The sequence below is a fragment of the Amblyomma mixtum genome, chromosome 6, assembly GCF_055824585.1.
Source record: "Amblyomma mixtum isolate Tamu chromosome 6, ASM5582458v1, whole genome shotgun sequence".
NCBI lineage: Eukaryota > Metazoa > Arthropoda > Arachnida > Ixodida > Ixodidae > Amblyomma > Amblyomma mixtum.
In genome coordinates this window covers 152,554,937-152,581,067 of record NC_143017.1, presented here as the reverse complement: position 1 = coordinate 152,581,067, position 26,131 = coordinate 152,554,937, and the positions used below count along the sequence as shown (strand labels likewise).

At 54.6% G+C, this 26,131-nt stretch overlaps 1 protein-coding gene across 4 annotated transcripts in view; it reads left to right on the top strand.

Annotated features, from left to right (window-relative positions):
- bbx (bobby sox) overlaps positions 1 to 26,131 on the top strand; it is a 240,771-nt gene that overhangs the window by 149,774 nt on the left and 64,866 nt on the right. Inside the window, exon 1 of one of the 4 annotated variants that reach the window (XM_089549695.1) lies at positions 14,082 to 14,255. The exons of the other annotated variants lie outside the window; for them this stretch is intronic. The gene's annotated coding sequence lies outside the window, so the exon portion shown is untranslated. Of the gene's footprint in view, positions 1 to 14,081; positions 14,256 to 26,131 lie in introns of those variants that run through there. 4 annotated transcript variants of the gene reach the window in all.

Sequence of the window (26,131 nt, the reverse complement as noted above, 5' to 3'; positions counted from 1 at the left end):
CTCTAGAATTTTGGCCAAGGTACGTTTAAGTTTGCGGTTATGTTTTTGCCGCAACCATCGCTTTTCCACCCCTTGATAGGCTTGCCACAGATGTTGTAGTCGGCTATCTACTTGATTCGACTCCTGAGTAGTTGCTGCTTCCTTGGTAGAAGCTTCAATTTCTTTGTTTAATTGGGTAACCCAAGAGGAGTAGTCCTCTATTTTTTGAGTGGCAGTGGACTCTCGCCTTTTCCTGAAAAGGTCCCAGTCCACTATGCGTTTAATCTTGACTGGCAGGGTGAGGTTTTTTGCGTAACACGTGAGTGAAAGAATAAAGTGATCACTTCCGAGGTTTTGGCCTGTATTTGTCCAAGTAACATGCTTTAGATGTTTTCCAAGGGTGAGGTCTGGGCAGGTATTTCTGCTTACACTGTTGCCTATTCTAGTTGCCTGATTGGGATCTGTATAGAGAGTCATGTGATTTTGGTGGATGAATTCCCAGAGATGTTTCCCTTTGGGTTGAGTATATTTATATCCCCAGTCCGTGTGCGAGGCGTTAAAATCCCCGACAACAATTAGTGGTGAGTGCGCCGCAACAGAAAGGGCTTTTCGTAAGGCCCTGAGAAGCTGTGAGTGTTTATCCTTCGGGTGGCTGTAGATATTCAGGACAAAGTATGTAGGTTGACCTGATTTGCGGGGGAGGATTTCAATGTACTGGCAGTCATGGAGCACGTCTGTCATGTCATGAATGATGTAGGTGATATTGCGATGCACGAATGTAGTGACACATTGGTGTGATGCATCAGAGGGGTGGATAGCTTGATAGCCTGGTAACTTATACGTATTGTTAGGTTCCTGGATTGCTATAATGTCTGGGATTTGAGAGGCTTGCTGAATATGAAGAAGAAGATTATCTTTTTTCTTTTTAAGGCCTCTGCAGTTCCATTGCCAAATATGGAGGGAAGGATTTTGACGGGGGGTTGGCGTGGAAGAGGTAGCCATTTCTATGCTGGTTGGGAGGAAGGGTTAGACGGCGGGCTGCTAAGTTTCTTAACAATATCATCAAGTACTTGCTCCAGGTGAGTAAATCGTTCAGCGATCTGAGTGAAGCCCACCTCGACTTTTTTTTCAGTGTTGTTGGCTTTTTCCTCGATCTCCCGAAGTTGTTGGATTGTTACTACTTGCGTTCCCTCATCAACCAGCGGACGTTTTTTACGAGGAGTGAGGTCTGACTGGTGAAAAGAGGTTTGTTCCAATTGCTGAGAGTTATCTGTAGGGTTGGATTCGTCTGTCTTAGGAGGAGGTGAATTGTGGGTTGTGGAGGGGGCGGTGGGACTCGTAAGGGTATTTAATCGAGCGAGAATCTGCGCCATCTGCTGTTTAAGGATTCGATTCTCTTCCATTAGGTTCTGTATGATTTTTTGCTCTTGGGATTTTTGAGACTCTGATCGATCATGCGAAAGATGGGAGGCCCTGTCCACCCAGCTCACCTGTTTGGATGTTCCGGCCCTGGACGAGGCGCTGGAGTCTCCGCTTCTTGTTGGACTTTTGCTGGAGGATCTGGAACCCTTCAGCCTGGGGAATGAGTCGGACCTGGAGCGTGTGGTCGAGTCGTTGCCCTTGGAGCTTGGTCTTGAAGGTCGGTCCTTGGCCCACGAGGATCCCGATGCTTTTTTGGTCGTGCGTTCGAAACGATGCCTGCATCTTGCGTCTCCCGTTCTGTGGTCGCCTCCACATATGATGCAGACTGGGGTGCAGACTTGCTCTGATGGATGCTGAACACCGCACCATTGACAGTGATCTTGTACTGGCATTGGGCACACGTCACGCCTGTGTCCAACTGTGCGACAGTTCGTGCATGATTCTACTTTCGGACGGAAGGGGTAAACCGCATGCAGGACTCCGAAGTACCTGATGGATTGGGGCAGCCTCTCCGCCGCGAAGTGGATTAGAAGGGATGTTGACGTCTTTCCTAGAGAACGTGCCTGCACTATGGGAAGGAGTGGATTTGCTCTTCTCAGTTCATCAAAGATTTCCGTTGGAGACTCATTCCCGTAGGCCTTGTATATGATTCCCTGGATTGCAGTGTCAGGGGGGGGCAATGTAGGCCGACACTGCCACCTTGAGTCCCTGCACAGTGATGGATTTTAGTTTGACGTACTGAAGAGCGCGTTCCTTGCTGGGTCTCGCCATTGTGAGAATGTTTTTGGCTGGGTTATTGCGCACTAGGTCCTCTTCAGCAGCCGCGACTGGTACCGCGCTGCCGTTCAGTATGGCTGCTCGAAGCTCACGCTCTGAGAACGCTGTGACATCAAAACCGCCGCCCGTTGGCCTAAAGACAATCTTGTAGTCGTCGCGCGGCAAGGGAGGTAAAGGCCGTGAATTTTTGTAGCGAGGTGAAGCGGGAGGCAATTTGTCTTGTTTTTTAGCTGAACCACATGCCGCGTCTCCGGTTTGGGATGTTGGCGTCTCTGCGTTGGCTGCTTGAGTTGAATGCGCTATGTGGGCTTCATTTTCTTTTCGAGAATGTCGATCTCGCACGGCGAGGACATGCTTCCAGTCGGGAGTTTGAACCTCGTGCGGTGAAATGGGCTCACCTTGCACGGTGTGCTCCATGGCGAGAGATGTGGCAGATGCGAGCCAAGCCGCCGCTGTTGCTGCGGCGTTCGGCTGAACGCGGCCGCCGGCCGCCGGCCACGTTGGGTCTCGAACTTGCCGAAATGATGGTGAAGGGGACAAATACGGTGTCCAACGATGCGGAACAATCTTCTGTAAGTCTCGTGGGGCTGGAGTGCGATGTAAGCGGCAAAACTTTCTCAAAAACCGTGTAAAACACGGAGCCCATTCGGCGAGCGTCCGCTCCCGTTGGCCCCCTGGCGGTGGAATCCTCCGAGTGGCAGCTCACCGACGTAGAGCGATGGGAGATCGCGGTGCCCAGCTCGGACCCGGATGCACAAAAGCAGCTGCTGGGCTGGGCTCTGAGAGTCACTGAGAGCCACGAGCTCCTGGCCACCCTACACGATATCGAGCCGACCCATCAGTAGGCTGTAATCATGAGGGTCAAAAATCAGTAAATGTTTTCATCACCACGGTTAGGACTTCCACGAGCGCTGTTTGTCAGAGTGCACATCTTAGAAGCAAACCTCCCTGGCCTGTAAACTTTTGACAGAGGCTGCACGTCTACTGCAGCTGGGCTTCACCAGGCGCTGGAAGCAATTTCGAAGGCCACAAGCAGGATGGACAGGCCCATGCAAAAAAAAAAAAAAAAAACATGATAATGGCGCAGTCCAGCTTCGATTAAGATCCCGATCTTTATATGATTGCGTTAGGGCGTTGGTTCCGTGATGCGAGGTGATATGTGGCTGTTTTATTCCGATATCAATTTGTTATTGTTTCCAGAGAACCGGTAATCTAATCGTGAAAAAGTCAGTTCGACGTACTTGCACTCCGTCGGTGATTGCACGGCCGACAGTTGTTTTGCATGGTGCCGTTTCTCATTTTTTTTCTGGCGCAGCGCCATGGCTGCTGACCCGCTTTGTCCATCGCTCTCACTCCGCGCGCTGCGGTTTGTGGCCGCCCTTCGCAGGTGGGTCCGGCGTCGCGGAAATCCTACGCGATTCGACCTCGGGTCGCCGCTTCAAATGCCGGCCGCCCCTTCAACAACGTGGTCGCCCAGTGTGGTTCTGTTCAGCGTGCTAACGCGTGCCGTCGTTAAGGCGCTGGAAAGCTGTTAACAAACGCCCCCCGCAAGAATCGATTAAGCGTGCACTTTTGCGGCGGCTGCTTGTGGGGGGCCGCGCGCGCGCCGTAAACGGAGACGCGGCGCCTTGTCTCGTGAGGTTCTCCATTTACCTTTGGAATCCTGTTCGGGAAACCCCTCCTCCCTCGGCTGTCGCCGTCTTGAAGAGGCGGCATTTCACACAAAAGGATGCAGCCGTCGCCGGATGTGACCCTCTGAAGTCCAACAGGCTCTTTTGGAGAGAAAGGTCGGCGCCAGAAGGAACTCCTGAACTGGGGGATATTAGCATAACGACTCCCGATAAACGGTTTTGGGGGAGGGGGCCCATGTGTATTTTCTCTGTGGTTATTTTTTTTTTTTTCAACTCCTTCACGCGACCGTCATGGTGCGTCTCGTGGCAGCTCGCGCTCAGCTGTGAACGTGCCGGCGGCGGTGTCTTTCTGTTTTGCCGAAAACAAATTCAAGTCTGCGGAGCACGGGTGATGTCACACCCCACCTTGTCTTATCTTCATATCTGTATCCGTTCGTATAGGAACTGTATAAAATCGACCAGCTGATTTGTGCATATAAAGGCATAACCGTTACGACACACTTACCAACGTCTCGTCGACGTCAGCTTTAGTAGAGCGCAGCGAATCACGCGCCCTACATGAAACATTGTGGGCCATAGGTTGAAAGCGATTCAAAGCATATAATGCTGAAAGAGCGTAAACTCCCTCCTCGAATGTCCATGCCGACGCCGAGTGCACAGGTGTCAAACCCCCCCCCCCTCTTTATTTAAAAGACGAAAACATGAGAAATATGCAACAGCTGATAGAAAGCTTGCTTCTCGCGGCAACGTTCTGCGACGGCGGCGAATAACCACCATGGACTGGGCTGGAATGACGACAGCGTGTCTCACATGAGCTCTCACCACTCGTAACTCGATGTATGAGTTTATATGGTGCAAAGCGAGGGCGAACGCCTCAAAGCACACTTTGGTTGATTGGTTGATTGATTTATTGCAAATATTTATTTTTAAATCACAAAGAGTATTCATGGGAGAGCAGGTTTGGGTCCTTAGTCCAGGCCTCCACCGTCTCTTGCAGTCTTCTCGACCGCTTCGATCAGCGTCAGCTGTTAGTTGAGGTCAGAACTGGCCAGCAGGGACTCCCACTGCTCTTGAGAAGTGTCTGTAAGTTTTCTCTTTTTTTTTTTAATCCGTCTCGGCCTCACACTCGCACGTAATGTGGTCTATCGAGTGGTTGGAGTGGGCGACAAAAATAGCCCTGGCTGCGCCTGGTTTGGCTGGTGGTGTGTCTTGGTGGTGCTCTTTGCCCATTTTGTCCATTTGTTTTACATGGTATTATACTCACCACACGAGGGACCCCATGTGCTGGGAGATTTATGCGTGCCTCGGTCGCCAAAACGAGCGGCTGACGCTAACGGATGATTGTCTAGAAGCTCCGAGCTACGCGGCCTGTTAGAACGGACGGTGGTAGCCGCACAGGGCATTACCCCCTTACCTTGAGACCAGTGGGCGCCGAACGCGCCGAACCTCCCCGCGCGACGACCTCGGAGGGATTATATGCCCTTTCTGGGAAAGGGGTCGGGACGGTCGCGGTGGGGACGGGAGACGGGGTTGTCAGCCAGTGTGGGTCAGGCGGTCAGTCGGCAGTGTGTGTGTTGGGAGTGTGTGCTGTGTTGTGGACTTGCCGTGGTCGATGATGGAGTGTGCCGCCTTTTCTCATCCATGTAAATAAATGATGGTTGTTGGGTTGTAGAAAAAGAATGTTTGTGGCGGCGAGTGATTAAAACGCCGAACGGATCACTTCGTTACTACACTAATTTCTGGTGCCGAAACCCGGGAAAACGATTCTGCAACATCAACGGACCACCAAGATCGATTCCTCGAAAGACATGGAGATCTCGAAGAGAAAGAGGAAGGCCCTGCGAACTCAAGCAACGCGTCTGGTTGGTGAGGCAGAAGCATTGCTGAAGTCTACCGCACCGAACGCCGAGGATCTGGAGGTAATTATCGAACGTCTGCAATTGACTCAACGTCAACTGAACGATGTAGACGCCGCGATCGAGCCTTTGATCACCGAACGGGAAGCCGACGCAGAGTTCGCAACCATTATCGAATACGGCGACAAGATTGTGACTTCCCTAACCAAGCTGAAGTCTGCAGCGAAACGCACCGCACAAGGAACGAGCGTGGGAAGCACTAACTCGAACGAAGATCGAAGCACAACGACAGGAACGACTGCCAAGACAAGACTCCCCAAATTGGAACTCCTGAAATTTAACGGCGAAAGAAGGAATTGGCAGCCATTTTGGGAGCTATTTGAAACATCGATCCACAAGAATTCGGACCTATCACCAGCAGAGAAATTTCAGTATTTGCGATCTGCACTGACAGGAGACGGAGCATCTGCCATCGAGGGGTTGCAACTGACGGCGGAGTGCTACAACCACGCCGTTGACATCCTAAAGACACGATTCGCTAATCAAGCTGTCCTCATCCAGGACCAGATGGAGGGCCTCGTGGCAGCGGCACAGGTGTCATCGACAGGCAATGCCCACACTCTCCGGCGCTGGTATGGCAGCCTTCAGGCCCACATGCGAGGCTTTAAGGCGTTGGGTGTGGGTGAAGAATCGTACTGCGCAATGCTCTACCCTCTTGTACTCCGGGCACTTCCGACCGACCTGAGCCTGCTGTACAACAGGATGATGGCTTCGAAGGACGCAGAGGGCTCCAGCAACGGCAACACCTCAACCACCGACAGTAGCTCCGAGACAGGAACAGAGTCGGTGCATAAGAAAGAACTTCGCGCACTTCTGGAATTCCTTCGGATCGAAGTTGAGTGCTGAGAAAGGGCGGGAAGGGAGCAACCCAACGACGCTACTGGTAAGCCCATGTCCCGTAATCCGGCGCATGAACTGAAGAGTGCAGCATATCCTGGCAAACCTCGACACTCGTCGGCGGCAGCCTTGCATGGCACAATGAAGGACCTGGAATGCTTCCTGTGTAAGTCAGAACAGCATGCAACAGAGAACTGCACCACCGCAAGGGAGCTGCCGGGGAAGAAGCGCATGCTACGCGAGCACGGCCGATGTTTCCGATGTACGAGGCCAAAACATACGGCAAGGATGTGCAGGAGCATGATATCTTGCAGCAAGTGTCGCGGCAGGCATGCCTCAACGATGTGTGACCGGAGCTTCATTCCCAACCGGCGAGACGCTCTACCGCATAAGGGCATAAACGAAAGCGCTAGTCCAGTCAGCCTGCAGGCAACGCAGTGTGGCGCGACACCGGCAGTTCTCCTCCAAACTGTGACAGCATGGGCCGAGAGCCAGAAGAAGAGAAAACTGGCTAGAATTATGCTTGACACTGGTAGCCAGCGCTCCTTTATTACCGAACAGCTATCAATGGAGCTAAACTGCAAGCTGCTCGGTACCGAAACCCTAACTGTCGGCGTGTTTGGAGGCCGTAAACAAGAACGCACCTTTCGAAGGGTTCAGCTGACTTTGCGAAGCAGGCGAAATAACAGAAGGTACGAGATCGACGCTCTCGAAGCACCGACCATCTGTCAACAGGATCTCCCAAGCCCAGACGAAAGAATCATGGAAGAATTAGACCACCTTGGCTGCAGTTTAGGCGATGACCTGAAGGAGCTAGAACACCGCTCAATCAATATTCTGATCGGATCGGACCATTACTGGGGAGCGATGACAGGCCGAATTCGTCGTCTAAAGGGCAGCCTGACCGCATCAGAGACATTGTTCGGATGGGCGGTGTAAGGAAAGAGCAGTTCGTCTTCCCCGATACTGAGTTGTGCCCAGGCGATCGTCCTGCAAGCCGCAGTAGAAGAAAATGACAGAGCGGTTGTTCCCAGAGAGTTCTGGGAGCTGGATAGCTTGGGAATTATCCACACACCGGCAGAAAACACAAGCGAGATCGAAGTAGGACGAGGGTTACATAACCTACGAAAAGAGCCCCATCGTCCTGCCGAAGAACCATCCGTATTCCTCTCTCCCGTCAATCGAAGCACACCGATAAATGCTGCACGCCGGAGCAAGGGACACACACGTGCAACTGCACGAGAGGTGTTGGGTCCCCCTCGACAGAGATTTCGTGAAGAAGGTGGTGCGTGCTGGTGTCACTAGTCAACAATTCAGTGCTCCGCCGCAAAGTGCTCCGACGGGACCGCTACCAGAAGATCGGACAACGCGCAGACCTTCAGGCGAGCGGCAAACGAACGGACCGAACTGTGGCTGCGCCACCCAGATGTGGACCATTTTGCATGTGCAGAAGTTGAGGGGCGCTTTATTGTTGAACGGGCGTCATGTTGGGGTTGTTTTTACGAAAGGATGGTGTGCTCAGTGAAGATGGCATTAAGAAAAGTGATCGGAAAGAAATGCCTAGAAGCTGAAAACTTAGCCACCATCCTTTGCGAAGTTGAAGCCGTTGTAAATTCTCGGCCATTGACTCATGTGTACAACGAGGTCGGAGAGGGTGACCCCCTAGCCCCATCAAGCTTTCTCCTTGGGAGAGGGCTAACGACTTTGCCGACGGCGGATGGGGAGCCGCCCGCTTCGACCCCTGAGATGCTTGGTTCGTTTTGGTGGCAGTTGACTCCACGCATTCTGGGGGGGAGTGTTAGAACGGACGGTGGTAGCCGCACAGGGCATTACCCCCTTACCTTGAGACCAGTGGGCGCCGAACGCGCCGAACCTCTCCGCACGACGACCTCGGAGGGATTATATGCCCTTTCTGGGAAAGGGGTCGGGACGGTCGCGGTGTGGACGGGAGACGGGGTTGTCAGCCAGTGTGGGTCAGGCGGTCAGTCGGCAGTGTGTGTGTTGGGAGTGTGTGCTGTGTTGTGGACTTGCCGTGGTCGATGATGGAGTGTGCCGCCTTTTCTCATCCATGGATGGATGGACGGACGGACGGACGGACGGACGGAAGCGCCCCCTTTGTGACAGGTTGGTGGCAATTGCCACCATGCTCAGCTTTTCTTTCGTATTTTTTAATTTTTATTTTTCTTTTCTAATTTTTATGTTTTACTTTGTTCCATTTTACTTTTTATTTATTTTTTGTTCATTTTTATTTCTGTTCGCTTTTATTGTTTACTTTTATTTTTATTTCATTCTTATGCTTTTTTTTATCGGCCGCAGCTGCGGCGCGGCGTGGTGGATCCGCTAGGACGATCGCGACGAGACGAGTTGGGGCCCTGTCTCTCTCGGTCTGGCCTGACGTCATAACAGAGGTCATGCTAAAGGTCAATGGTGGATCCGGCAGGACGACGCTGAAGGCTCAAACTGTGAGCAGTATTGCTTTCGCAATAAAAAAGCCGGGTGGTCGACGTTAATCCGGAGATCTCCGCCACCCCGTGCGTAGCAGCCGCTCACTCGGCTTCGATGACTCGGTGGTTAGGGCGCTGGACTTGGAGCCGATTGAGCCGGGTTGAATCTCGGCCGCGCCGGCCGCGTTCCGACGGACGCGCAACACAAAAGACGCCTGTGTGCTGTGTGACGTCCGTGCACGTTGAAGATCCCCAGGTGGAAATTGCTCCGGAGGCCCTCCACTACGGAACCTCTTTCTTTTTTCACTCCCACCTTCCTTCCCTTCCCTCACAGAACGTTTGAGGAGCTCCGCTGACACAGTTTATGGGCCTTTGATTTTCTTAAAGCTTAATTCTAATTTGTTTTCTTTGGCGCTTGAAAACGCGCATGTCGCCTCTAGTCGCATGTTATCTGATGAGTGTTGTGCCCCGTTCAGTACACATTGGCCAGCGGTGCGAAAAAATAATAAACGGAATAATGGAACGTACCCATGTCATGTAGGCTAGTTTCAAGTGCCGATATAGTTACCGACACCAGCTTTATTCAGTCGAGGCTTGAGATGATCGCCTCATGCGCCTGCGCCCTCTCGCGGCAGAGCGTCGTCAGGAGCAGAATCTGACAAGTTCGCGTTTTGATAAAATAGTGACTACCCGTGCGTTGCGGGGGAGTTCCTGATCGGAGTAGTTTTTCTCGCGCGCAGTCCGGAACGCCCGAGTTGTGCGCTGTAGCTTCCTTCTCTGCACGGCCCGCAAAGCATGCCAGGGAGCGTAATCTAGGAAACGTAAGCACGTCGCTTTATTTTTAGGCGGCGAACGGCCTTAAATCGCTTGACTTGCGTAACGAGTATACCGAATACTTTTCTGTAGCCTCTTTTGCGTGCTAGCCGTGGAAGCTAGCTTTAGGAATGTTATGAGAGCGAGGCCTGCGTTGATCTCGCCGTTTAGAAACCCACGACGCGCTTTGGTGGGCTCCATTCGGATGCTTGCGTGGGCGCCCGTAGGCGATTCCGCTCCGCCGAAGCCCCGCAGGAGACGTTTCGAAAGCCCCTCCATCGCTTTTGACATGCAGCTCGACACCATTGAGAACGTTCGGCGGACGCTATGCGTATATGTGACGGCGTCGCGGTTCATTTCCTGGTGGAAACGGCTTCGCAAGGTGAGAGAAAGTGAAAAAAAAAAAAAATAAAGAACCCGTGGGAACCCTTTAGGAAGGAAGCTGCATTTTGGTCGAATTAGGAAAGTGCGCACACGCGCTGTGTATGTACGTGTGCTGCTGTGTAGATACTTGTGCGCATTGTGTATGTGCGTGTGCGTGTATATACGTGTGCATTTTGTATACACGTATGGTGATGCCATCAATCACCGGTCACAGGCCTCTAAGATGTGCTGTGCACACTGATTTAGTTCTCTTTTTTCTTTTTCGTACGAGTGGAAGCTTTGTGCATTATCAGTTGTTCTCACGCACACCGCCGTGTACTTTTTAATGACGCAGGCGCCTAGGGTCAAAAGTGGGAGAACGCGTTTTTATGCGAAGCATACTACTTTAGCTTTTACTAGGTCGCAACGTAATGGAGCACGCCTGTCGTGCGCATCTGACCACGCATGAGACGAGCGCATTACCCCTTTGTATGGCAGCGGAACTGCCGGGCGGCCACGTTCAGCGATGGTTCCGTCATGTGAACACACCTTTTGAGCGACATATTCCATTTGCGTTCGCCGCCGTCATTCCCCCCTCAAATGCATATCGCTCATTCCTGCTGTCTCCCTCCCTCCATCCATCCACCCATACATCCAGCACGTAAAGCGCGCAATTGTGGGCTCGATATGCGCAAGCCACATTTTGCCGAGCCTCGCCAGCGGGGCATTGTGAACGATACCTCGTTCCATTTCTTCTTCGCTCACGACCCGTTTGCGCAGCTGTGGAAAGTCAAACGGTTTCTCTCTCTCTCTCTGACGTTTCTTTTCTCCCAGTTTTTCTTATTATTTTTTTTTTATTTTTCTTCGTCGGTGGCTGCGGCGATCTTTCCATATGCAGGTCAGCGGCGGCGCGGCTTTTCGGGACCCGCATGTGTCCCCGCACGCAACGCCAACGCGCTCGTCTTGTGTCCCGCTTCCCGCGCTTGCCTTTTGGTCGGGGGTGGTGGTGTATGTACATCTGTGGAGGAGGGGGAGGGGTCTCTGCTTTCTGGAGATCCTGTGGGAACGGGGCAGGCGTCGCAGTGACGAATATCGACATCGCGAAAAGGCGCGCGCTCCTAAAGTCGATAAAGGACTAACCCGTAGCCCATCATTTACGCCTTTTAAAGGCTAACCACACAGGAACATTATTGGCTTCACTCGGTCTACGTGCGAACGAACCGTTCTTTGTTTTTTTTCTTTCTTGGGGTTGGAAGTGTGGGGGGGGGGGGGGGTATTTTGTCAATAAAAATAAAGAAAACCGGTTTCAGGGACGGTTCCGTTGCCGGCAGGGAGATGGTCGATTTCGATTCGGCTCAGGGGCACTTGACTGCATTCGGCACGCCGGCGTCTGATGAGATGATTTGTGCCTTTCCAGGCGGTCTACATGCATTGCAGGACCGATAGTCCAAGATGCCCTCTAATCGGAGAAGGTTAAGCCTAAAGTGACCACCTTCAAATGGCCGAAGTCCGTGCATTGTTGTAGTCGCTATAAAGGGAGCAGGCCATCGCTCGCTCGCTGGCGTTCGTTGGGTGGACTCGTTGTTAGTTCGGCCTCTTACTGCATGCATATTTGGGTTTGGCTTTTGTTTCCTTTTGAAATTTCCCCTCCTGCTGGGGCGGCCGTCGCGGGAGAATAATTACGTGCTCCGCTGGGAGGAGATGGGCAGAGGCAGAAAGTGGCGCCAAATGACGGAGCGCGATTGCGCACGGTCCACCCACGGTCTGCCTGGGCTTCCTGGATCGGGGCCGAAAAAAATTGTGCGAACCTGCGGGCCCTGTTTACGTCGTAGAGGACAATTCGTGTTGTTTCGGAGGCCGTTCTTACCTTCCTTTTTTTCCTTCTTGTGTGGTTGGCTGGCTTCAAACTTGTGCTCGTTTCTTGGCTTGCACCCTCCCAGTCCACTCCTCCTTCACTTCTGTGCATACGGGACAGTAGCGCCCCTCCGGTTCTAAAAGTCGCTAATAACTGGAGGGGCATTATTGTTTTGCGCACTGGCACCCTGCTACTCCCCTGATCGATAGGGTCACCCTATTCGAATAGTCTCAGCAACGCAGGTAGGTGCCATCGAAAAGTTCCACGCAACAAACCGGCTAGATTTCTTGGTTCCCGCCGCGTCTTCGGGTTTCGCGGCTTTCGTGATCTCTCTGTGTCGACTTCTGCGATAGACCCGGGTTTTGCCATGCTTCTGTCTTTTTCTTTGTCTAATTTTGGACGCACACTGGCTTTCTTTCGTCTCTTTTCGCTGGGAAAGCGGTCGGTACCGTTTTTTTTTTTGCGGATCCGTTCTCCGCGACTCCTCGTGCTACCATAATGTCACCAATGCGTATTGATTGCTCCAAGCGTGTACAGTCGGGGACAATAGTCTGTGGACCACGATTTCTTCAGACGAAACCGATAGCGCTACTATTAGGCGGCGGCTGGAGGCCACTTGTGGAGATGAAAGAACAAAATTTTGACTTTCATCTCCAGAGTTGTGGTCTTCAGCCGCCGGCTAGCAGTAGGGCTGTCAGATTCGTTTGAGGAACACATGGACCACATACTTTTGTCCCCGGCTTTACATGGCAGTGGCGGAGGCTTCAGTGTCCTTTCACCTGCGTTCCAGTTTCGAAATTATCCAAATGCTTTTTATTTTTTATTGAACTGGTCGCTTTGCCCGAACGAGTTTTGTTCCGAGAGCTGCAACCGCGCTCGTTTCGTAGTTAACTTGATTTGGCGACTCGGCGTGTGAACGTGGAAGCAATCGGATATAAAAGTGTCGGTGAGCAGTGCTCGTTTAGAGCTCTCAAGTGAAGGCGGATCGACGTCGAAAGTGGAAAAAGACCGGCTGCGGCGCTGGGGAAGAGAGAATGGAAGTGGGACGGTATCGGGCTCGCCGTTAACGCCCAATTTAGAAGTCCGTCGGCGCGCTCCCACTTTCGCTTTCGTCGCATTTGGCGCCGCGCATTCTCCCCTCGGCCGGGCCGCTGCTTTGTATTCGCCCCTCAGCAACTGCCGCCCCCGGCTGACCTCGCGTCGTCTGGCTGAGCTCGTGTTCAGCATCTCATATGCATGGGGGCGCCGCCGCGGTTCTTTTACGAGAGGAGCGCAGCCCGTTCGTGCGCTACGCCGCCGGCACACACACGCACCAAGGACATCGTGGCCACCTCGTGCTCGCTTCTTCCCTTGTTTCTCGGGGATCCCCCGAAAGGGGCATATTACTTCGGCGCTCTCTTCTCGTTGGCTGCGTTCCTCGCCGGCATTCGCGGGCTGCTCTCGGATTCTTTTCTTCTTCTTCCCCTGCGCTTTCCATCTTATTTCTCCGCTCATTTCGGGCGTTATTGCCCGAGCCGCTGCGCATGGCTCGCTCGCGTGTGCAGCGGGCCGGCCGCGGCCGGGGCGCACGCACGCACTCATACTTCCTCCTGAGGCGTGTTCCTCTCTACGTGGAGCCGTTCTTCTCCGTTTCGCATTTTCGGCGCTGCCGCCGCTGCTCCCTGCTGCTTGCTCTCCCGCGCGTTGCGTCTCTCGCTTTATTCCTTTTCTTTTTCTCTCCTTCTTTGCGTGCGCTCTTTCTGTCTTTTTGTTTCGAGACCTCCTTTCTCTCTCCCGACAGCCCGCGCGTGTGTGCCGCGCCCTCCTCCGCCTGTCTCTCCTCCTCCTCCTCCTCCTGCCGCGGCGGCTTTTCTGCTTCTGCCGCCGCTGACTAGAGCTGCTCGACTGCGGCGGCGTCGTGTGCGTCTCTTCCCCTCCTCTCTACGCCCTGTTCTCTCTCCTCCTCCTCCGCGCGGTGGATGCCGGGAAGAGTTGAACGATCTCTAAACTCGATCGGGCTTCTCTCCGCCGCCGCCGCCTGCGCGCTCGCCCGTCGCTGGCTGTGCCGCCACCGCTGCCGCCGCCGCTGCTCTGTGTGTGCCCCGTGGAATGGGGTTGTCTGCGCACCTGTAGCCCAGTGCCGGGCCCCGACTCGGGCCGCCACACCTCGGATACATCCTCTCGTGAAAAGTGCTCTGCCCCTCTCATGGATTACGACCCCCTCTGGATGCCTCGCTAGGTGAGTGTGCCCCCTGCCCCGCGACACCGAGCGCGCGCGCTCGCGTCAAAAGGCGCCGCTGGCACCGCTGCTGTTACTTCGTCGGGACTCCGGCGTGTGATGACGGTCGCACGTCCGACGCTGGATATTTCTCGCTATTGGTCTGGCGGACCAGCGAGCCCCGCCGTCGCAAGGGCTGGCCCGGTGTGTGTGTGTGTTGTGCGCCGTGTGGCTTTGCCCTCCTTTGGCGGACGCGCTGCGTCGCTTTCACTCGCCAGCGCGGCGGGCCTAGCCGAGCGCGGTTCCTGTGGCAGTCGGGTCGAGTGTGCGCGCTCGGGGTCTTCGGCGCGCGGGTCGTCGCGCTGTGGGGACCCTGCGTTGACGCGCGCGCTCGCAGTGTAGGGACCCCGCGGTGGCGCCCGGGGAGCAGCAGCAAGCGAAAACTCTGGGCGGTCGGGGAGTGTGTGGGCCGGTTATTTTTGGCAGTTCCTGGTGTGCCGGCGCGGCGTCTTCTCGCGAGGCAGCCCCAGTTAACGCTGCGATCGCGGTGATTTTCTCTGCGACCTTTTTCTGCTTTTTCCTTCTTTTCCCCGCTTTTTTTGCCACCTGGCATGAGGCGGCTCGTTTTCTCTCGTCGCTGCACATCGAAACCTGGCAGCTTTGTCGTGCCGTTTCGGTGCGCTTTTTTTTTTTTGTCTTCCCTTTCGCCGCCGATTGACCGGATCCTGCGCCGCGTTCCTAGCCCAAGGCGACGGGTCGATACCCCCGCTCCGGATTTTTTTTTTTTTGTCGTAGGTTCTTTTGTTTTCGGCTTCTGACGTCGGTGGTTTTTTTGTTCAGGTGCGTCGGGTTAGGGGCCACTAACCTGTCGATGGGAGCTAGCGTTTGTTTATCGGTTGTCGCTGTGGCGGGCAGCGATCGGGGGCACTGTCTAGGCCTACGTCGCTTCCTTCCGGTCGGGTTTGGTCGTGTTGTCTGCCAGAAGTAATGCCGTAACAGCAGCGGTGGCGTTCTAAATACCTTGCCATGATGCCCCTTGCGGCTCACTTTTGTCAGTACACCTTGTGGACGGAGGCTTGTTTTAATAGGTTGAGAAGGGAAGTACAAACTCGAACCAATTGTATCCAACGTTCAACAAACTAACGCCAAAAGTATCCTTCTTATGGGCCGAAGCACTTTACCGCTGTTGGTCTCCTTTTCGCCTTTTTTCTTGTGTCATAGTGAGGCCTCCAGTTGCAGCGTTAGCCATCAAACGCCAAGATGCGCAGCGTCTGTTAACGTCATCCCCCCCCCCCCCCCCCCCCCCCCCCCATTTTTTTTTATTTCGACCCTTGCGTGAGAGTGGCTGTGTTGTGGGCGGCCGTCGGCGGAACAGCGTAGCGCTCTCTCAAGGCGCGCTTCTTGCGCAAGCGTCCGTCGAATGACTCGCTGCGAAAGGCCACCGCCGCGACTGGCCAGCAGGAGCAGCCAGCCGTACTACGTGCCTTGTCGTCCGAGCCTGTGGCCACCAGAACGGGGGGGGAGCTTGTTTGCTCTCCCCCACTTTCATCCAGAGAGAGCGGTCGAGAGCGCGCACCCCTTTGTCTACCCGCGGTTGCGTCGGGGGGCTCGCTTTCGACGGCCCCCTGGAGCCGCCCGAATGCTTTCTTCCCGGGCTGCTTTCGCCTTCGTTCCCTGCTTCGTTTGTGGCGATCCCTCATTTTATCGCCTCATCGTCCCTCGTAGCGTTTCTGTTTTGTTTTTATTTCCATACGGGAGAGCATCCCTTGCGCCGAGTAGCTCTCGTTTATTGTCCTGTCAAGGGGCAGTCAGCTGTTGAGCCGCTCGGGGCTTTCGGCGACAGATGGCGCCACAGTCGCGCGCGGCTCCCGAGCTCGCCATGCCGGCTAGCCGGTTCGACTGTCGACATCTCCTGCTGTTTCTCTTGCCGGGCGACTTTCGTTTACTTTTTGTTCTTTGTTTTCGCCCGCGATTTCGTGGAATAAAGCTCTGAAGATTGAGGTGCAAGGCACTGAGGATAGAAGCCGTGGTGACTACTAGCCTCTTCGGTGTATTAACGACGATGTCACCAAGCGGTCTGATGGCAAGCATGTTTTTATGGCCTTAGGGCCCTTCACTATGCTCGTCTATGCTGCCATGCTTTGGGCTTGCTTGCGCGGTCAGCGAACCCTCTTCATCGAGACTGCCGTTATTGTTGTGCGTGTAGGTCGCATATTCGTTCCACAATAGTTCGATATTGCACTTGGTTCCTAAGTGCGCAGATTTAATGGTCATTCAGGCGCTCACGTTGCCACTTCGATTTCAGCGCCATTATTTTCTGGCTCGTAACCACAGTATAACATGAAATTGAGGTTCACCTCTGATCCTTCATCGCCGCTCCCTCTCGGTGTCATTTGAGGGCACGCGGACGAGTTGAGGCGCCTGTTGGTGTCAGTGTGCGCATGTTGCAGTCAGAGTCACTGGATATGTCTTGAAATCTTATCCAGTGACTCTAGTCGCAGTGTGCAGCGGTAAAAGACCGGGGGCACCTTTCCGCATGGCAAAGGGGGCGCTGCGGTCGAGGACTGTTCTTGTTGGTCCGTGAGCCGTTGGCTGCTCATGGGCGGCTCTGGTAGAAGCGCGCAACGCTGGTCGTGATATTAATTTATGCGGCTGTTTCCCCGTTTGGTTAGGAGTCTGCCTTGCGCGAACTAAGTGGTTGCGTCCGTGCGAAGTCGTCTTGTCGTTCACCTTCCGGTCGCCGTGGGTTGCACGTCCGCAGGTCTCCGCACATCCGGCGCTGTGCTGTATCAGCACAGCTTGCGATTGAACTGACGGCAAACTGCACGACCTGGAGCGTGGCAGCTGAGGCTGTTGGTGCTGACACTACTGCATTCCTCATGTTTGTGTGCGGTCCCGGTGTGGTTCTCGCCATGCGTGCCCTAGAACGGCGTGTTCAAGCAGCGTTGGACTGTCGCCCGTGCAGTTAGAAGCTGTGAGTGCTAGTGGTCAGTTTCGCAGACCTGCGTGTTTGGCCCGTGAGCGTGTGAGTAAAGCGCAGGTTGCGGAATCATTGCAGAGATTGTTCTTTGAGCCGTAAGTAATAGGTGGCCACGTTTCAACTTGTTTAGGACAGGTCGAGCGGTTTCGTGCGCGCCCGGTCGTTTCTGGTTCTCGACTGCTCTCGCTGGACTGTAAGTGCGCTTGAAGGCCGCCTCATCTGCCGGCTTGCGCTCGCGTCAGACCAGCAGCTGGAGCCTACAAGAGGAAGGAAGGGGGCACGACGGCGGCTCGCTGTGGCATCTGCGAACTCTGCTCTTCGCTTGCGGTGACTCACGGCGGCCGCGGGACGTGCTGCGGGCGGCCGGAAGTCGGCGCTCGCTCGCAGCGTCTTCCTGCAAACTCGCCGTCCCCCTTCTTGCGTCTGCTTCCTCTAATTCGCCTGGCGTCTTCTATGAACAGTCGAAAAGCGCGGCACCAGGAAGGCGGGCAAACGAGGAGGGTGGTGGTGTCGGCGGCGCATACAGAGCTGGCACCCCCCTCCCTATGTCCGCATCTGATGTGCGCCACCTGCGTGTCGGCGCGCATGTCTTGCGCAAGCCGAAAGATAATTTTGCAGAGTGCGTCACGCAGGCTGCCGAAGGGATGAAACTGTAAAATGGGTATTGCAAGAACACCGGGCCCCAGTTGTGTTGTCGCTCGAGGGGAGAGAGAGGTGGCGACATGTTGCCGCAGGAGGAAGGGATTAGAGGCTTTCTTTTATTCCATCGTCCAGGAAGGAGGCCAGGTGGTGCTGACCGCTCTGGAGTTGTTGTCTGGTATTACGGCTTCTTCAGCGACGTAACGAAAAGGTCGCGAAATTCTTTGCTTCTAGAAGCGCCCGAAGGGCCGGCACAAAGCGGATACGGCTTTCCGTTTTTCGCACGGCTTTTCGCAACACAGTTGATTGCTCTGTGCTCTGGCGCGTTGCCCGACCTTCTTCACTGCGATACATTTCTTCCGTTGGCGGTCGACGAGAAGGGGCGCTATCAGGCGTTATCATGTATGCTGGGTCTACTATGCTGACGCATATCGGGTCTTGAGCGGGTTGAGGTCGTTGTACGAACACGGAATGCAGTCCCTAAGTACATTAGTTCCCTTGTGATGTTGTAACCCTACATGGCCCATATAAAACCCTCGAATAGAATGGTACCAGGAGCTAGAGTTTCGTTTTAGCGTTGAAAGCGTCCTGTTTTTCGTGTGTCCTTCCTTCGGGGATCAACGCCGTCGATGCTTCCGTTGGGCGTGCCTCTGCGAAGCGGCGGGCTCTGTGCTTTACGTCGAGCGCGCGCTTTAGTTTCCGAGGAGACGTCGTCGCCGCCGCGGGGCTGCTGGCGTCGAGACCCGTGCGGCCTTGCTTCGTGCGTGGACGATCGATCGGGAGGTCAGCTTCCCCCACTGTCCTTCCCATCGCGCGTACGCGTGGTCTACGAGTCGTTCGGCGGCGCAGCTGCGGTGATCCGTACGCCGCCAACTCTTGTCAGCACAGCGACACCGGCTTCGTGGGCCGCCTGGAGCGAAATAATGGCCGAAAACCAGGCGTTTGGTGTCGGCGCCTTCAAGCTGGCCGCCAGCCTTCACTCTCACACAGTTTTTGGGGAAACTGAAGCATAAGGTTATGTAGGCTCTTCGAGATTTGCTACAGTTGAAAGGAGTGTTGTGTACTTCGGTCGGGAAATCTGCGTGCCTCGTCTGGGCTTCGTGCAAGCCGGCGCCGTCGCCGAAAAACTTTTCCCGGCACCGTAGCGCCGCCGCTCTGGCCAGCCACGCAGGACGACGAGGCGGGCAAACGTCCTGGCGTCCGAGGGGTTTCGTGCCTTCCCTCCTCGCTCCCTGGCTGTTCTTTTCTCTTCCTTTTTGTTTTCCCGTCCACGTGAGCTGTTCGGAGAACCGGTTCTCTCTTCTCCGCGGAGAGCATTCCTCTGCTGCTCTTTCTTTTCTCGTGTGTGCTGCTGCTGTGCCTCTCCTGCGGCGGACGAGCGTCGCCGAGCCGAGGCGAAGCGGGGACCGGGCCGCTGCTACAGCCGAGCTGTGCTGCCGCTGCCGCTGTTGCAGCACTCTGGGCTCCCTTTTCTCTTCCTTCAATCGCCCTTCTCCTCTCTCTTGAGAGAGAGAGAGGCAGAGATGCAAATGGCCGCTCGCCGGACAAGCGGAGCCAGCAGCGGTCAACACTTAGGAGCCCCCTCTACGCTGCCTTCGACTTTTTGTTTGGCTTCGCTGCTTGTGGTTTATTCTTGAGCGCTCTTTTTTTTCTTGCTGTTGTCTCGCTTCTGTTTTGTCCAGCTGTGCGCACAGACAGTTCGTGTTTTCGCGGCCTATTAGGCCCACGTGATTACCTGTCGAAGCGGGGCGCAGTGACTTCTTTTTTTCTGCTCGCGTAGTTTTTTTTTCCCCCTTGTTGGCTTTGACTGTGCCCCGCAGTTCTCATTGGCTGGACGGCATCCTCTCTCCCCGCTCGTGTCCCGGCGTTGTCGTCGGCTTGCTGTCGACGGCAGGTATGTCGTGTCTCGCTCGCGGCGTGGGCCAGCTCTTAACGAGCCTGCACGGTTTGCCTGGTTTCCCTTCGTTTTTTTGTTTTTTTTTTGTAAGTAATTATCTTTCGAGGCAGTTGAAATTGTTACGGTGGCGAGTTTAGGGAGAGGCCCAGAAGTGTTTAGGCGTGGAAGTAAGCACTCCGGTTTAGCAGGGCGCATTGACCAGGCGCAGCTATCGTTGTGGTATCAACCCAGACGCCAGTAGCGGTCGAACTGCTTTTAGAAGTCGCTTTTCTTGACCACCGCATGCGTGAGCGTGGTTTTTGAAGCCAAACGCCGCGTTTGTGTTCGAGGTCTAGCTCGTGGCGTGCTGTAAATCACTGTTTCTTCTCGTAAAAGAGGGGCACCTGGTTATTGCTAGTTTATACGTGCAAAAAGCTCACGGAATCGGAGCTGTGTCTTCATTAATGGGCAGTCAAATAATACACCGCGAATAGAGACGACGGACGAAGAAGGGGTGCACAACACAAGCGCTGTCTCGCAACTAAAATTTTATTCAGGAGGAAGACAGCGACCAAAAAAACGGCGAAGGCGGCAATCACATGAGGCAGTCGACACATGGAACAAACTCAAAAACGCACAAGATTGAGCGGGGCGCCCTTTTCTATGACCCATGGCAGTCAGGTGTTATCCAAGAACCGTATCTCTGCATCATATAATGTGGTAGAGGGTCTTCTTCGTCCGTCGTCTCTGTTCGCAAATGAACGTAACCCAACTAGCCCAACTTTCCACCCTACTACAGTCAAATGATATCCTCGTTCTGCGTCCCTTGATTTCTTTTTCCCCATTTAAACGTCGCATTGCCTTACTGCACACTCGCTCGATGTCTCAGCGGCTATATCTAGGTGCTGGGCAAGTTTTGGTATCGTTGTTACGTACGTTGACACCCAAGCTCTCGCTAAGCGGTTTTGTGAGTGTACGATGAGGATACGAGTTTCGCAATCACTACGTGAAACGGAGCTGTAATGCAGTGGTTTTGCTATAGTTGTAGCCGTATACGCTTCAGCGCAGTAAACTCACTGCATGAGCGGATCGTTGTAGAATGGGCAGTGCCAGATTTCATCGAGGGCATGGGGGCCGCCGCGGTGGCTCAGTGGCTATGGTGCTCGGCTGCTGGCCCGAAAGACGCGGGTTCGATCCCGGCCGCGGCGGTTGAATTTCTTTGGAGGAGAAATTCGAGGCCCGTGTACTGTGCGATGTCAGTGCACGTTAAAGAACCCCAGGTGGTCGAAATTTCCGGAGCCCTCCACTACGGCGTCTCTCATAGCCTCAGTCGCTTTGGGACGTTAAACCCCATAAACCAAACCAAACCAAACCAATCATCGAGGGCATGGGCTCTTTGGTCCGCCGTTCGGCAACGAACGGTGTAGTGTTTTCTTAATGTCGCTGCAGTCCCTTTGCCGTCGGCATCATCAATTCACTTTGCGTTCATTTCAGGAGAAAGGCCTCTCTCTCCCTGGGAATTGATTTGAGATGATCCCCCTATTAACCCTGTACTCCGCCAGCTGCATGCGGCCGAGAATCTTCCTGAATACCTCTCTCACCCCTCTATAGCTCCGTCATTGTAGCGTCCACTTCGTGGAATGTGTATTCCAGCTGCAGCGCTTTTCGTTTGTTGCTGTCCGCCCCACTGCCCTGCAACGGGCCTGCTGTTATCTTTTCTCCACATTCTATCACCTCCGCTGCCTTGATGATGATATGCGTATTCGTGCAATCGAAAGTGTTCCCTGTTATCAGTGCCTGTGCGGGATTTTTTTTTTTTTTTTTGGCAAGGGTTGCGGGAATGGGTACACTCTGAAACATGCTCGTCCCGTTGTGTATAGGTGACGGATTTTGTGCTAAACCTCGCGTTAAATGTCGTAATTAGCTTCGAGCGTCTTTACCTCCCGCAACGGCCACGCAAGCCGCCGTGGAAGAGTTGCAGATCTCGTTATTGAACGTCGTGAACCGTTTTGGTGATGATGCGCGTCGTTAAAAAAATGCTCGCATTGGCACCCAGTCCCAGAACGGGGATAAAATGGCGCTATGTTGCCTGTTGGTTGTACTGAAAAAAGAAAAAAAAAAAAGGAATGTTGCAAGTGTGGAGTAGTTGGGCATGTATCCTGAGGCCTTTTAGCCCTGTGCTCATGGTACGGACGACCTCGTTCACTTGGCGAGCTGGAGGGCGCGCATTCGTTTGAGCGTAGCGGAAGCATTGCACAAGGGGTTCCGGCGCTTTTTTTTTTTTTTTTTTTGAGAACTGGCTGCGGGGTTGCGAAGGGCCCCGGCGCGCAGATATGCACAGTACTGGAGGAGGCCCACCGTAAAACCCTTCGGCAGCAGTGGGGTTTCCGTTTCCTGTTGCCCGAGTCCAGCGCGGAAGGGATACAAGAAGCGGGTGGGGCGCGTGGCGGAGGTGGCATAAACGGCGCGGTTATGAGAACGCCACCCCTAACCATCACCACTAGTACTAGACTAGGCATGGCGCAGCAAAGAGGAGCGGGGGGGGGGGGGGGGGGGGGGGGGGGTTCGTTCGGAGCGTCCTCGTTGCGGAACACGCCCTCCTTCGCGCCGCTGCCATCTGCGGCTGGTGCTGACGGCAGCGGCGGCAGCTTCCGCTCGATGCTTGTTCTCTCCCTCTCTCTCTCTCTGCGACTGCCTACTCGTCGACACCCGAGTGGGGATGGAGAGCGACGGACGGGAACGATCAGCGCACTGTGTTGCAGTGCACCGCAGCTCGCGTCTCCAACCGGAGCAGATGGCCATTCTCCATCTCTGCTGGTAGTCCAAGGGGTACTGCTGCCTGGGAGTCCGTCGCCAAGACGGCTACGATCAGATATCGCGGGGCCGCGGATGAGCCGGCCTGCTGGTATCTGGCGGTTCTCGTCTCGAGAAATATGATCATCGATGACACCGCCATTAGCTAGCCGATCAGTGCAGTCGCGAAGGCCTTCTCCCAGTGGTGTCAGCCCGCTGTCCCCCCGGCTAACTGTCTGATCGCTTATCTCCACCCTACCTTCTTAGTCTGTGCCACCTCCCTCGGATAGGTTTTCCCCAGTCCTGGTTGTCCTTTCCGCCGCTTTCGAAAGACCAGCTGTCATGAATTGTTCGCATTGCCCTCCTCTGGCCAGGTTCATTTCATCCTATTTATTACTCTGTATCAAGTCGAGTTCTATATTGAATTAGGGGGAATTTCGCCTCAAGTTCTGTTGTCTAAGCGGGCTGGACTGCTGGAGTCTCCCTCTTTCTACGATCCGCAGGAACCCTGTTAGCTTAATCATCGTGAGGTAGTCGTCGTTGGCTTGTCGAAAAACGTGGCTTGTCTCGTCCGTGTACGCGGTGAACGTGTGCGAGTGTGATGTCAGTCGCGTATTTCGTCTGCGGATCTGGCATGGACTGCGAGGATCTGTCTTGCCGCTCTTTTCTCTCCTTCATTTTCCCCGTTTTGGACCCTTCACTTTCGTCGCCAGGCCGGCGTTCACAGTCGCCTCCGCTGTGCCTCGTCCGGTCCGAGGAGAGTGATTCGCTTGCGCTTTTCACGGCCCGTGTTGTAGTGCGCTAACACATCCATTCTCCGCATTTGGGCGTTGTGTGCTTGTCTGGAGCCTGTTTTGTGGCAGGCTGCCCACCGGGTCGGGCGGCAGCCCATTGAAACACGAGAGACTGCTCGCGAAGAGCAACCCAACCCGAGTCCCACCGATGGCAGCGCCTGCCTAGTGCCACTGCTCACCTGCCCACCGGACGGCTTACTAGTCAAGGTGTAGGCGGCGCTAATTGGGCGGCACCGCCCCCCTAAGTGCACCCAGCTGAGCGGAGTGACCAGCAGCGGTTTGGAGGAGAACGTGATTCGAATGATGCATGCACAGTAGCTAAGCGGAGAAAGTTGGGGTGCTAATTAGGTGGCAGCCTGGTACCACCTATTAGGTCGTAGCTCCAGCCGACAATTAACTTCATGTTGGCGCACATATCCGCATTTGGCCTAATTACCGAAATCGACTGACATTTTTTACTTTGCAGTTTCGTAATTCCGTTACGTGAGTCAGGTTCCCGGTAGCCTTTTGTCGCACTTTTAATTGGCGCGTGCGTGGTGATTACTTGCGAAATAGCAGCGCACTTTGGCCGTATCGTTGTCACCCCCCTCCCGTGGCGAGGGGAGGACATTATATCACTCAAGATTCGATGCCGAAAGTGCGAGGCTTAAGCTTGTTGGTTATATACCGAGTTCGCGTCCCTGACCTTTGCTGTTCTGTCGGTTGTCAGACAGAGAAGCGTCGCGCTCGAGAATTCGGCCAGGACCGGTCTCGGGCTTTTGTGCCGGACAGAGACTGCGGGCTGGAGCCGACCTTGTGCTCGTTTACAGAAGATCCGGTGTCGGGCGTCTGGTTCTTTCAGGTAAAGTTGCGTAATTCTACCGACGAACTTGCTTAAAAAGCAGAGAAAAGGCCAGAGATTTTAGCAAACAGAAGTAGCCACCGTTTCGATTTTGTTTATTGTTAGTTCGGTGTCCCTTTTGACTGTCTTGTTCCCATGCGAGAAAGCTACAAAAGCAGTCCACAGGGCTCTTGACCTGTCTCCGAAAACGTTTCGGGAAATGAGAGATGTCGACGCTGGTTGCCATTCAGCGGGGGTTCTTCGCTAAAGGAAAAGGAGTCATTTGTAAGCTCACCATATGCGGCATTGCAGGCAGTGCAAAGTCGAGGTGATTCGGTTGCACACGCAATGGCTACTGGTTCGCACGTGGTAGATGGCCTTGGAACTAATTGGAGAGAAAACGAAATATGCCCAGCGCCTCTTAGTTTCTTAGTTTGCAACGACAGCTGTCTATCTGACACCGATGGACGCATCCTTTGCGGCCAGAACTTTTCTCAGTTCTGGCCACTGAACTCCATCTTCCCAACGTCGAAAAAAACAACGTCAAAATTGGCGCGCTGATTAGTCGAGAATTGTCCACAGGAGTTCCGTCACTATTGGTCAGAGGAAGTGTACTACTCAGACCAGCTAACAGGAGAGCTTATGCGCACAGCCGGGACAAATGTCCCTGGACCACGTGCTCCATTAAAGAGGAGCCGCCGCGGTGGCTCAGTGGCTATGGTGCTCGGCTGCTGACCCAAAAGACGCGGGTTCGATCCCGGCCGCGGCGGCTAGAATTTCTTTGGAGGAGAAATTCTAGAGGACCGTGTACTGTGCGATGTCAGTGCACGTTAAAGAACCCCAGGTGGTCGAAATTTCCGGAGCCCTTCACTACGGCGTCTCTCGTAGCCTTTGTCGCTTTGGGACGTTAAACCCCACAAAACCAAAACCAAATCCATTAAAGAGGACGATAGCTTTATTATTAGCCGTCGGCTGAAGACCGCACTTGTGGAGGTGAAATAGCAGGACTCTAGGTTTCACCTCCACAAGTGTGTGTTCCAACCGGCGGCTAATAATAGATATATCTTCCGCTTTTACAGAGTATGTGGTCCAGAGACTTTTGCTCCCGACTGTACATGCTTTGTGGACGGGATGCACGTCTAGTACGCTGTCGGAAATTACCTCAGGCGATGTTCGCATAGCGGGAGGAAGCAGCCATTGGTTATGGCGAGATTCTGACAGGTTTTTTTTACACGAGGAACTCGCGCTTGTCGGTCCGATTCATAGCAGTCGTGGCACAGTGGTACGATTTCGGCACCTTTTCTGAAGGACTTCCGGCCATGTACATCGATCGTCCTTGGCGTGTGTCGCAACCGCCGTGTCCTGCGTTGAAACGCGTAGCCGGAACGCGTCATTTTTGTCTCTCCGCGAATCCCGCAACGTGCGAGCCCCGTAAACGCGCAATTCCCCCCCTCCCCGGCAACGCTTCCCGGGAGCGGAAGCACCGCGCTCTCTCCTCCCGGGTCTCTTCTTCGCCGCCATTGAGCCCTTCCGTTCTAACCGGACCCCGCGTGAAAAGGACGGTGCGTCGGCGGCTGTTGCAGAGCTTCCTTCGCTGAGAAGGGACGCCGTCTCGCATGGCTTCCCTAGACGTGGCCCACAGGTCGAGGGAAACGCACGCACAGAGATGGAGCGAGGCTATCTTTTTCCGCAGGGCGGCCCGCAGGATAAAAGCGGGCCGTTGCCTGTCCGTCTATGCGGGGGCATTTTCCAACTCAGCTCTGTGCGCGCGGAGCTGCGGCTGCCTCCCTCCCTCCCCGCTTCCAAGGTTAAGCCGCCCCTTCCACCACCGCGTCCCGATGGCGGCGCGCGCTCGCTGTTGGCGGCGCATCCGGTAGCCGACGGCTAGCTATGCGCGCGCTCGGGGCTTGCTTGCGCTGACTTCGCTCGACGTAGCAAGGGCGAGGTCGCCCGCCTGCGAGCGCGCTTGCTCTGCGCAGCTTCTGAGCGGCCGAC